The sequence below is a fragment of the Vidua macroura genome, chromosome 2 (genome assembly GCF_024509145.1).
Source record: "Vidua macroura isolate BioBank_ID:100142 chromosome 2, ASM2450914v1, whole genome shotgun sequence".
In the NCBI taxonomy this organism is placed as follows: Eukaryota; Metazoa; Chordata; class Aves; order Passeriformes; family Viduidae; genus Vidua; species Vidua macroura.
The window spans coordinates 93,461,143-93,473,338 of NC_071572.1; positions in this window are offsets into that span (position 1 = coordinate 93,461,143).

A 12,196-nucleotide genomic window follows, 5' to 3' on the forward strand; every position below is an offset into this window, starting at 1 on the left:
GGCTCCTCTGCTGGTCCATGGGGCAGGAACCTGAACTTTGGGGCAAAAGCATAAAGGTCTAACACTGCCCATCCTAGTGGATTGGCTAGTTTTTTTCCACTTAAGCCTTAAGAGATCCTTGACTGGAATGGGACCTGAACTTGTTTAACCCTTCAATGAATATTTGTCCATACTTTTCTCTGAGGATGAATATCTTTGCAAGATTATATCCCATTACTTCTTCCTCATTTCTCAAGCCATGCTCTCAGTTTTATTCTAAGCAAATACAGGTTTTAGGCTTCTTGAGAAGTCAAATATTTAATGAACTCTCTCAGTGATGGTATTTTCCCTCCAAACTCTGTGACTAACACATAATTTCTTGTTTAGAGCTTTGCTAAGCGGGGGGTGGGGGCTGGCCACCCATGGGGCCACATTAGCAAGAGAGTATGCAGGACATGGAGGGAAATGAGAATTCCCCTCAGTACCCATGGGGCTGCATCTAGGGGACTGTGGTAGGGGGGAGTCCTAATGCTGTCTATGGTGGGGGACCTAGTTCTGTTGTCCATTGCCTAAAGGGAATTACAGGGAAGAGAGAGGCAGGATCTTCCCAGAGAGGCACATGGCAATGGTCACACGTCGTGACAAGGGAAAATCTGGTTTGTTAAAAGGAAAGTGTTTTGCCACCAGGTTGGTCAAACACTGGCACAGATTGCCCAGTGAGGAGCTGGGATATCCATCCCTAGAAAAACTCATAATCAGAGTCCTGAGGTCCTGGTCTAGCTTTGGAGCTGGCCATGGCTTGAGTTCCTTCTCCTTGAAATCATCCTGTGACTCTGTAATTCTATTGTACACATAAAAAAAGGATGAGAAAATTAAAAAGAAATGTAAAGAGAAACAGTTGTTTCTGTTCTGATGGCAATAAAAAAATAAAGCAGCAGGCTTAAGCACAGCTCTGAAATGATTCAGTCTGATGAGTCTGCTGATGGTTATGCCTGAGAAAAACACAAGCTGCAAAACACAGCTAAACATTGTTTATTCTAAACCTAACATAAGATTTCTACTTTTTTTTTCTCCTTATGAGTTTTCAAATTCACACAGGACCCTTCTGCCCCCTTGAATGCACACAAATCAAATATGGATTTTGCTTTGCTGTGTGAAAGCAGAGAGCTGGATCTGCCTGTTTTAAAGCTGTTAAAGCTCCCTCAGGGTGGCAGGGTGGCCATTTTATTTCCTTCAGCTTGAAATAAAGCCCTCTTTTTAAAGCCCTCGTTTGATTTCCACACTTGATCTCTGGTATTCTTGAGAACCAGAGCCTTATCACTACAAAGGTATTGCAGATAAAAGGCCTGACACCCACCCTCCTTGAGGCCTTTTGCCAGGAGAGCCAGGGGCATAGCTCCCTGCAAAGCAGCTGTTTTATTCCCACTGCTTTGCTGCAAACTCCTCTGGTGTTTTTTTTCTGCCCCAGGTCCTTGGACTGCCTGCACTGGGTGGAAATTCCACTCACAGCAGCCTTTCCCACTCCTTTTCTTTCTTGAAATTTCTCAGGTATCTGATTCAGATTAAATTCTCTCTCTCCCACCCAAAGGCAATTGACCCCTGAATTCTTTAGGAAGGGGTGTTTCTGGCTGCTGTAATCTCTTTGGAACCCCAAGGGTTTCTCAAGCAGAGCATTTCCTATTTTGCAGCCATAAGGTGCTCTCCCCCAGGTGGGCAATTCTACCCTGCAGCTCCATCATCAATAAACTGAGAAAAATCACCCATCTGGGGATGTCTGGCCTGGATTAGACAGAGGCACATACATGGGTTCATTTCTGTTGAACTGGCCCAGGAGGTGGCACAGGGTTGCACCAGCCACAGGGGAACAGACAGTCCCTGATGGGACATAGAGTGAACCTGTCAGCTTTCAAATAACAGGTTCCCACCAGCACAATGTGTTTATTCCAGATACACTTTTTGTATCAGGGGACTGTGGCAGTTCTGGTTTGATGGAAAAAGCCCCAGAGTTGCACTTAGCCTGCTGCCAAGCACAAACCCAGGGGGCCCTTTCTGTCCCACCAACAGAGACTCTCCCAACACCACGTGCTCCAGCAGCCACGCTGAAGGTGTCAGCACAGGCACGGCACAAATTCCTGCAGCTCTTTGCCACCATGTGAAAGGGGCAGGTCTGGGAGTAAGCTGGGGCTTAAAGTGGCAAGGAGGCTGAGGCAGCTGAACTCCAGAACCTCTTCCCAACAGATCCCATGTGGTGGATCTCCACGAAAATTGCAGCTGGCGAGATGATGGCATGGTGAGCTTGGCTGTCCGATGCCAGGGGTGCTTCAATCACAGCTTCTGGGATGATGATCACAGCCAGACAGCCCACAGACCACCTGAGGCAGAAAGTGGAGCCATGGACACTTAGGCATATCCTCTTGGAGCTTACAGCTTCTGTGAAAACTCAAACTGCTCCTGTGGCAGTTCCCACTGGCTTGTCTCTGCTGCTTCTCCAAAGCAGTGCTCAGCTCCTGCAAACTCCCACAGGATTTTAGGCACCAAATCTGCTGAAGAGTAGCAGAGGAAACTAAAAGAGAACTTGGAAATCTCTTTCATGTGGTGCTAGAAAGACAAAATAGTGGCTTTAAGTAACACGGTATAAAACAAAGTAACTTGTGGCTGCCAAGATGTAGGCTGCCTGCAAGTAATCCTTTAGGCATGACACTCTTCTGTCACAGGAAAGGAGTCACTCTCTTGCACATGACCAACAACAGTGACGGGAGATCAGGAAGGAAGAGAGCTATCACGGTGACAAGCTGTATTATATGACACTGCAGCACAGATCCTGATGAGGCAAAAATAGCATCATGATTGTCTGGGCAGGTCAAAGGATGATCAGGAGCTCAGAGGGGGAGTTTTCAGGGCAAATCAAGAGCTATCCCTGCAACACCCATGCCTTGTCTCTGTGCCATGCGGGTGGTGCTGTCTCTCATGGCTGGTGACAGAGCATTCCCATGGAGCTCAGGTGCAAGGGCTGGCACATGGCATTAGGAGGAACATCACAGTGGTCCCATGCCAGGCAGGATTCTCTTCAAAGGTCACTGCAGGACCTGCCAAGGGGACACCTGCCCAAGGAATGGGTCAGATAGCCATGCATGTGGAAATGGTTACAGCAGCTCAGGCAGAGCAGGTGCCCTGTGAGTCATGGCTGGGTGGGGAGCAAAGCGTTTTTACTCCTCACCAGACAGCCCTGCCTGGGCAGAGGTGGGTGGGAGGCACACAGGGCACTGCCATCTCCAGATCCAGGGCCCTGGCAGCTGCTCCATGACAGTGTCTTGTTGCAAAGGGGCCAGCTTAGAGGTGGCCCCTGGTTCTGAGCTCTTCAGACTGGTGGGGTTTGCCTCCAGCCTCTGTGCTGAGGGAGAGGTGCAGTGAAAAGCAGACCATTCCTACACACTCCCATTCTTTCTCTTTTACTGTTTTTCCCTCTGTCAAATTGAGAACAAATCCAGGCCCAAGGCAAGGACACCAACATCTTCCCAAAGTGATGAACTGGAGAGAAACGTGATCAGTATCCACACTTTGCCCACCTTTCCCCCCATGCCTCCCTTAAACACTGTGCTCAGGGAACCTGCATTATATTTCCATTTTTTTGCCTGTTTGCCACAGACATACACACAGAGCAATTATGGCAGGGAAACAGTAATAAAAAGTATATTTAGCAAACCTGTCCTCACCTCACCTTGAATTCTGTGTGAAGTTTTGATCACTGCAATATGAAAAAGATATTAAACTACTGTAGAGCATCCAAAGCAGGGCAATGAAGATGGTGAAGGGCCTTGAGGGGAAGATGGATGAGGAGTAGCTGAGGTCACTTGGTCTGCTCAGCCTGGAGGAGACTGAGGGGAGACCTCATTGCAGTTACAACCTCCTTGTGAGGGGAAAAGGAGGGGCAAACTCTGATCTCTTCTCTGTGGTGACCAGTGACAGGGTCCGAGGGAATGGCCTGAAGCTGTGCCAGGGGAGGTTTAGATTGGATATTAGAAAAAGGTTCATCACCCAGAGGCTGGTTGGGCTTTGGAACAGGCTCTCCAGGGAAGTGGTCACAGCACCAGCCTGAATCCACAGAGTGGATCCATAAAGTGTTTAGACAGTGCTCTCAGACACATGGTGCGACTCTTGGGGATGGTGCTGTGCAGGGCTAGGAGTTTACTTCAATGATCCTTGTGGTTCCCTTCCAACTCAGCATATTCTGTGATTCCTTTTTTAACTGCAGAGTTGTATTTTAAGCTGGGTATTACAAGGCTTACTTACCACCTTATTTTTGATGGTAAAGAGAGTGGAAGGAACCAAATGACTCATCTCATCGGCCAGCAGAAAGGCAAACCACTGCTCCTCCCTCTTCAGCTCCGACGGCCTCAGACACCATGCTGCTCAGGCTCCCTCTGCCTGGGACATTTGAGCTCAGCAAAATACCAATGTGTGAGGAAAAAGCATCCTCAGTGCCACCAGAGAAGGAGTGCACACATGAGGGTGTGTTTGTGGGCACACAGGCACATCCACCTAGGATCAGGGACTTGTTTCTGTGGCAGAACAGGCAGTGACTTGGGTGTCCATCTGCAAGTCCTGTGACCAGCTTCCCAAGTGGCTTTCACAGAATCAGTCTGTCCCCACTCAGCAAAAGACAGATGCTGGGAAGAGGCAAACCCCTAATGACAAGGACCCACTTGCCTCTGTCCCCTTACCCTGGAGTGGTGCTGGAGTGAGGGGCTTGCCCAGACTCACACTGGAGGTAGCAACAATTCAGATTTCACAAAGTCCAGCATTGTGCTTTGTGCTAAGAGGGTTTTAAGCTGTAATCTTCCTTTGCTAGCTCTCATATACAGATCATAGGGCGGGATACTGTACTGGCTTTTTTGGATGAAAGATACTTTAAAAAGTAGAGAAGCATTTATTCCTGACCCCTTTCCACCCTGATTTGAAATAAAGGATCACACCAGGCTCACTGGCAGCCAGGCTGGCACAGCAGCTTCCCCCAGAGGGAGATTTTGCCACATGACATGTGTCTGCGGGCAAGGGAGGAACAGTGATAGCATCAGCTGAGATAAGGGGAGAGAAGCTGTTATCCTGGCAGCCTGGAGGTCAGGAGAAGAAGAGGCTGAACAAATTACAGCTCCAAGGGCCCCAAACCACAACTATCATGTTGTGGATTATTTTGAAATAAATATGCACATGCCACTCCCAGCACTCAATTGCTTTCCATCATCAAACTGAAAGAGAGTAGGTTTGGATTAGATATTATGAAAAAATTCTTTACTGTGAGGGTGGTGAGGCACTATCACAGGTTGCCCAGAGAAGCTGTGGATGCCCCATCCCAGTAAGTGTTTAAGGCCAGGTTGGATGGAGATCTGGTCTAGTGAGCAATCTGGTCTAGTGGAAGGGGTCCCTGTCCACGGCAGGGGGGTTAGATGTGAACTAGGTGATCTTCAAGGTCCCTTCCAACACAAACCATTCTATGCTTCTATAATCTTCTGATCCTTAGCTGTGCTGGGGCTGTTCCACGAGCATCTGCAGGTCAAGTGCACACCACAAATCCCTCCTGGAGACAAGCACAGTTCAGCCACTGTGGCATGCAGAATGGCCTCCTCTGATAAATAAACCAGTGCAGCGCTTCCCACAGGAAGAGTCGCTTTCTCTCTGCCTCATCCCAAAGTAGAAGGAATAAGTGTGACCCAAGGCAGGCAGGTGTCAGCAGCCTGGAAAGACTCTGTGCTCAGATCAGCAAGCTGGGAGCAGCAATTGGAGCTGCTGGTGTGCAGCTAAGAGGGCTGCAGAAAGGGATGTGAATTTAGGTCCATGCCAAGTACTTCCATGTGAAAGAATTATTGTTCTGCCTGGCAGCCGTGCCCACAGAGAGAAATAAGACACCATCACTGCAGAGGTCATTGCCCACTTGAGGCATAAACTGTGCCCAGCTCATCCTCTCTGTGTTTTTCCAGATTTGTCTGGGGAATTTCTCAGAGGAAAAAACAAAAAGATTTTTCTGTCAAACACACCTCTTCAGGCAATTTTTTCCCACCTGGTCTGGCTGCACAGTTCTGGATGCAAATCCAGGTGGGGTGAGGTCTCTGCTCATGCTCTCAGTGGCTGCTGCTGTGGGGACCCCTGGTCCAGTGGTGCATCCCAGCATATGGCACCACACCCTGAGCTTCCAGCCTCCTTCCCTGTGGACATGCACATGCATGGGCATCTCGCTGCCTCTCTGCTCCCCTCTGGAGTAATTTTTTACCTTACTGGCCTACCTCAGCCAAACGCAGCACCAGGGCAAAGGCGATCCAGCCAACCAGGTTTGCACAAATCCAGTAAAAACAGCCCCCAAGGTAAGGCAGGATGCCCTTTGTACTGGGGAGAGCAGATAAAAAGCTGGCATCAGTGCAACATCAGGAAACCCAGGTGAACATGATCTCTTACGCAAGCATAATATGATGGGGGAGGCTGTGGGCTGATCCTAACTTTCATGGAAAAGATTTTCCCTGGTAAACGTGCTGAGAACTGCAAATCCCCATGCATGCTGTGTTCTCAGCCTCTTTCAAGGCCAGGAATTAAGCCAGCTTTGCAGGCAAAGCCATGAGGACACTAGGGAGCTGTCAGCCCAGCAGATGATTTAGTAGACCAGCAACACCACAAGAAGGGCCAGGGCCAGGCTGGGGACACCAGTCGCTCTTGGGCAGCGCAGCATCACCCTGGCTCCGTGCTAAGCCCGGGCCACTGCAGCCCACACAAAGCCATATGCCTGAACCACAGCAGCAGACAGAGCATCTGCCACTGCCCTGGCCGGCTTGTCAAGGACTGGGGGCATGGGTCTAATGGGAACAGTTTTATTTCCCATTCTGGAGAGGTTTTTCTCCATTTGGAAGAGACCTATCAGCCTTTTCTGACCTTCTTCCAAGGGACAGATGTTTTTGCTCTATCACTCATTCACTGCTAAGGCTCCGGGCTATAGCTACCGCTATTTCTTTGAGGTTTTGGATTCAGTTCCACAGCAGTGGTCCCTGGCTAAGGTAGGCTGTTTAATTAGTTATTAAAATGGAAACGCTCTTTTTTTAATCACATCTCCTACCATTTTGGAACACGTCCATTAAGAGTAGACACTACTCAGACAAGCATTTATTACTGTGCTTTGAACAGATTAAATAATTTTGGCAAGTCAACCTTTCTCCTTTGGATTTGCCAGGCATCTGACTCCCTCTCACATTTGCTTTCAGGAGGATATGGCTGCCAAAGGCAAGGCAGCTGGACCAGGCACAGTAGTGTCACCCCGGCAGCAGCATTCCCACCTAGCATTACAAGAGGATATAGGGTTGCTCCATCTCTTTGGGGTGATGGTTTGCTCTGAAAGCCTGACTAAGTGCTTGTGGAGGTATCTTGTGGCAGGATTTCCTGTTTATGTTGCCCTACACCTTGTTATTAGCATCACACCTCGGCTGAATGCACGCCTTCACCCTGCAGCTCTATGTGAGGGGGGCGGGAGGAGGTGGTTTGGGAAGGTGAGTCAGGAAAACACTGGGGACAATGGCTCTAAGCTGCATGACAGAGAGGAGGAACCATGTGGGAGCAGTTACACTGTGCTGTGAGGGGACAGACCGCAGCATGCCTCCTCTCCTCCTGGTAAACTCACCAATTTACTTTCCAACTACACTCCAGAGTCCACCATGCATTCATCTGGGATTTGTTTTGGCACAGGGTACCCAAGAGCCCTGAGATGCCAGGAGCACAGACAGATCCTTAAGGGTCTCAGGCTGCTTTTCTTGGCTGCTTTTTGTCCTCTCATGCATTTTACCTTCCAGAACACTCCTTTCCTCTGCAGGAAGGTGTCGCAGGCTCTGTGCCATGCAGGCAGCCTCAGCAGGGTCGTGTCACCCTGGCCCCACCATGCATTGTGCCCTCACATCCTATACCAAATTAAGCAGTGACCTTCGAGTCAGCTCGACACCAAGGAACCAGCTCTGGGTGCCTGACAGAAACAAATCAGCATTTCAGTGGGGGATGCAAGTGTCACAGATGCTCCAAGGCAGTCTGGGGGAAGCCAGAGCAGACCACAGAATGAATATTTCGGTTTCTTGGTTTTGTGACAGGCTGGCAATTAGCTTGGCCTTTGCATCGAACTAATGAGATGTCTCTGCACAAAGTGACGCCCACGTCCCCCTCTGAGGCTTGCGTGGGGCAGCGCCTCCCATCACCCAGGCACAACTGGAGCCTTCCCCCTTTAGAGGAAGATTGATGATTTCTGAGTGCTTAGCATCTATCTAACACTGTTCCCTTCCTTGGCAAGAGGTATTTCCAGGGTCTGGGATATATTCCTGGCAGGCAAAAAGTGGAAGTATGTGGCAGCAGATCTCTGGCCACAGTGAGCAGGCACAGACTTTCCCAGGCATTTTCCCAGGGAAGGCTGTGAGAAGATCAGAGAAAGAACAAGAAACAATTCTTATCTCCACTTGTTGGACCTGCTGTTGTGTGCATGTGGAATGTGTCATGGAGATTTGTTTACCAAAGGGTGACTTCTTAATTGGACACTGGATGGTGTTTGGATTGATTGACCAATTAGGTCAAAGCTGTATCGGACTGGCTGTAAAGGTTACTGAGTTTCTTAATAAGTACAGTATAATATAGTGCAAGATGAGATAATAAAGCAATTGATCAACCTTCTACAATCATGGAGTCAATGCTAATTATTACCCGGCTGGGGGCCTGCGGCGACAGAAGTACACTTCCAGTACGTGCCAACCCCAGCTACCCAGTGTTCCCACCACTGATACGCATGGTGGGTGGTAGGTGAAACCTCAGATGTTAGGATGAGCTTTTCCAAGACCCTTCAGAAAAGTTGGACGTTTGCTGTAAAAAAGAGAAAACTATCAAAAGAAGGATTTCCTTGTCAGACATGAATGTTTTCTGCTGCAAATCAAATAAGGAATGCCTCAGGGCTACACCGAGCACCCAAGATTACCCAGTTGTTAGCATTTGCATGTTTAGCTGAGGCAAGGGACAAGCACACCATCTCTGTCTCTGTGCAACCTGCCACACCACCCTGGAAGCAAAATTAGCTACTTATCAGATATGAAGACTGTATCCCTGCTAAATGGCTTAATTTGTGCCTCCATTCAGAGGGGCAGCCACAGGGCACATCAGCCCACCACTGCCGTAGCCATAATCCATTGGAGTGACATTTCACCAGGTGACAGAGCTGTGGACTGTGTTAGAGAGGTGGTGGTGCTCAATACCTGCAGAAATCGAAACTCTGTGTCTGTCATGCACAGCCTCAAAGCTGCAAAGGCAGCTTGTGAAAAGGGGTCATATGGCCCCTTGCTCCTTAAAACGCACAAGGCTAAAGTGCTTGTGGGTGTGCACTTCTAGGGGTGCTGGGATGATCCCACCTTCCTGGCAGGGAGCCAGGGTGTGGCTGGGACAAACCAGCAGTTCTGGAAGATGTGGAGTTGTACTGGGCCCAGCACCACTGCCGTGTCCCAAGGCTGAGCAGTGCCTCTGCCTTGGCTGGGGTTGCAGGTATCTAACCCTGACAGGCTTTGGTGGTGCCTCCCCTGGGTACTGCTTTTGGCCCCTTGGTCCCCTCCTCAGGCTATGCCAGCAGAAGCCAGCCCAGGGAAGAGGTGTGGGGAACACCCAGGTGAGTGCTGGCCTGGGTGAGGCAGGAGGGGAATCTCCATCCGCAGCCCCAAGCAAGGCACTGTCACATCCCAGATTCACTGCAGGATGTGGGGCATGTGCTATCTCAGCTGCCCTAGCAGCTGGCAGGGATGGGGTCCAAGCTGTGCTGAATTGCACACCCTGACACGAGGCATGTCCCCAGGCAGGGCAAGCGACAAAAGCCAAGGCAGGAGGATGATTCCTCATCCACTATTATAGCCTCTACTGCCTCCATTACCTGTGAGCTGGGCTGGACTTCCACAGGTCCAGCTAAGCTGTGGCAGTGCTGTCAAAGGCCTCCTATGCCAGAGGTGGCTGCAGGCAGCTCCACAGACAGACAAACAGCCATCTCACTGCAGAGCCAACCTCAAAGTGCTCCTGCCAGGCTGCCCAGCAGCCCTGAAAACACCCATTGGTTTGCTGTGCACAGCACACACTGCACAGTCACACCCCACAAAAACAAAAATAAAAGATGCCCATGTTTCAGCAGTTCCCCCTTGGCTGTGCTACCAGAAAAAGGGCATTTAGGGTAACAATGGAGTCTCTGGGAAGCTTGGCATTGCACAGGGAGCTGCAGACTAAGTTCCCCCCTTCCAATTTCCAGACCAGATGGAGCTCAGGCAGGATGTGACAGACCAAGCACCCACTGCAAGATTTTTCCTGGCTCGCTTGGCAAGGGATTATATGGTTGTGGCAGCAGGAAGAGAGCCAACAGAGACCTGTGGCCAGACCATGTGGGGCAGCAGGCTCTGGTGTCCCTGCTCTGTGCAAGCCCAGAGCTGCCCACAGCTCCCTGCTAAGGAGGGCTCTGCAGCCAGCTGTGGAGAGCCCGTCCCGGCAGCGCATGGGTGGCCTCAGCTCATCCGCAGCGCCGATGCTGCCGTGGGGAGCTGTGAGGAAAGCTGCTTAGTGGAGGCGATGCTCGGGTGTCTCTGGAGCTGGGCCCTGGCAGCAGTCCTGGCTGCCTTCACGTGGCAGGATGGCAGCAGCAGAGCAAGCAGCAGCGACAAGCGACAGCTGCTCTCTTTGCTTTGGGGATGCTGTGCCTCTGGGCTTGCCACCTCACTCTTTTAATGCATTAAGTCCATTTCCTCAAACTGAAGCCCTGGCAGGACAAAGTAGGTTCCCATCGGCCTTCTTCACCATGAGTTGTAGACCACGAAGTCACCACACTCCAGGCATAGAAGCATTCCACACCAAAGCTTTCCACCACAGCAGCAAAAGTGATTTTTAAGCTTTTAATTTCAAGAAATGAAGTGTGTCTGTGGAGTACACCTGGTCTCCTTATTACACCCTCACCAAGGCTGTTGCTGCATGGCAAAGGGCTGCCATTGCAGGGAACACTTCCTCTCCAGGGAAGGGCTTCTTGCAGCCAGCAGGTTGGTCAGGCTGACCCCAATATCCTGGCATCTTAATGTGGGCAATTACTGTTATGGCTGGGCTCAGTCTAGCCCCAGGAATGTCTCAATAACTGCAAAAGAGAACAGCTGCTTCTTTACTCATTCATCCAAAAGTTGAATTTATGGAGAGACTCCACAGTCCATTGCTGTCAGTGTCAGGTCAGCACAGTGCAGGGTCCTCGGAGGGACGCACTAGGCAGGGGAGGATGCCAATCCCTACTGGACCACAGCATTGTTGCACTGAAGCTTTCAGCCTTGACATATTAAGAGGAGAGGGCATCTTGCAGGAAGCAATGATCCCTTAGTTAAGCACTGAAGATGTTGTTAAGGGTATTGTTTGCTGTCAGGCCAGGGGATGACTCTGCCCAGCCTCTCTCCTTGAGGGTGGGAATGTTGCCAAAAAGGTGTTGCAGGAATATCAAAAACTTCTCCCTGCATAAGCTAAGAATCAGTAACACTTGGGGAAGGGAAGAAGGAAATATTTTCTTCTGAGAAAAAGGGGTGGGGTTGTTTCTAGGGGCAGAGTGAAGGTCCAAGCAGCCTTTCCTCCATGACTGCAGAGCTGGGCCTGCAGGAGAGGTTGGCTGCACCACCAGAAGAAGCTGGAGCACCCTAAGTGACAGGGCCTCCTTGGATCTGATCCAACAGTAGACAGATATCAGCATGGTTTTCTTTAAATTCCACACAGCTGTCCCACTACAAAGTAATTTCATATTTACACCCACACAGTGCCCATCTCTGCCCAAGCTCATACCAGGGTGTCCAGGCACCCACTGACAGGACTAACTAAGGCTCTGGCAGACAAGCTATGCTGTCTTTCAGCAGGAGTATGCACATCAGCTCTCAAAGATCTACATCCCAATGGCCTGCCTGTGGCTTTTACGCCACTACAAGAAAGCACAGAAGGCTGGAAGGTGTTGTTACACAGTGGAGAATTCTCCTGCTAAATTGATGGTTTGCTGTGGTGTATTACGAACACAGGAAGAGCTGGGGATGGGGAAGATGCTTCATTGTTTCTCCTTGCTTTGGTAGGACTGATCAGCATCATTGCAGGATGGTGAGGGTCACCTCTGGTCTTTCCCCCATAGAAGCCATGCTTTTTGAAGAACATTTTAAAGGGTAGGATCTCCCCATAAGTG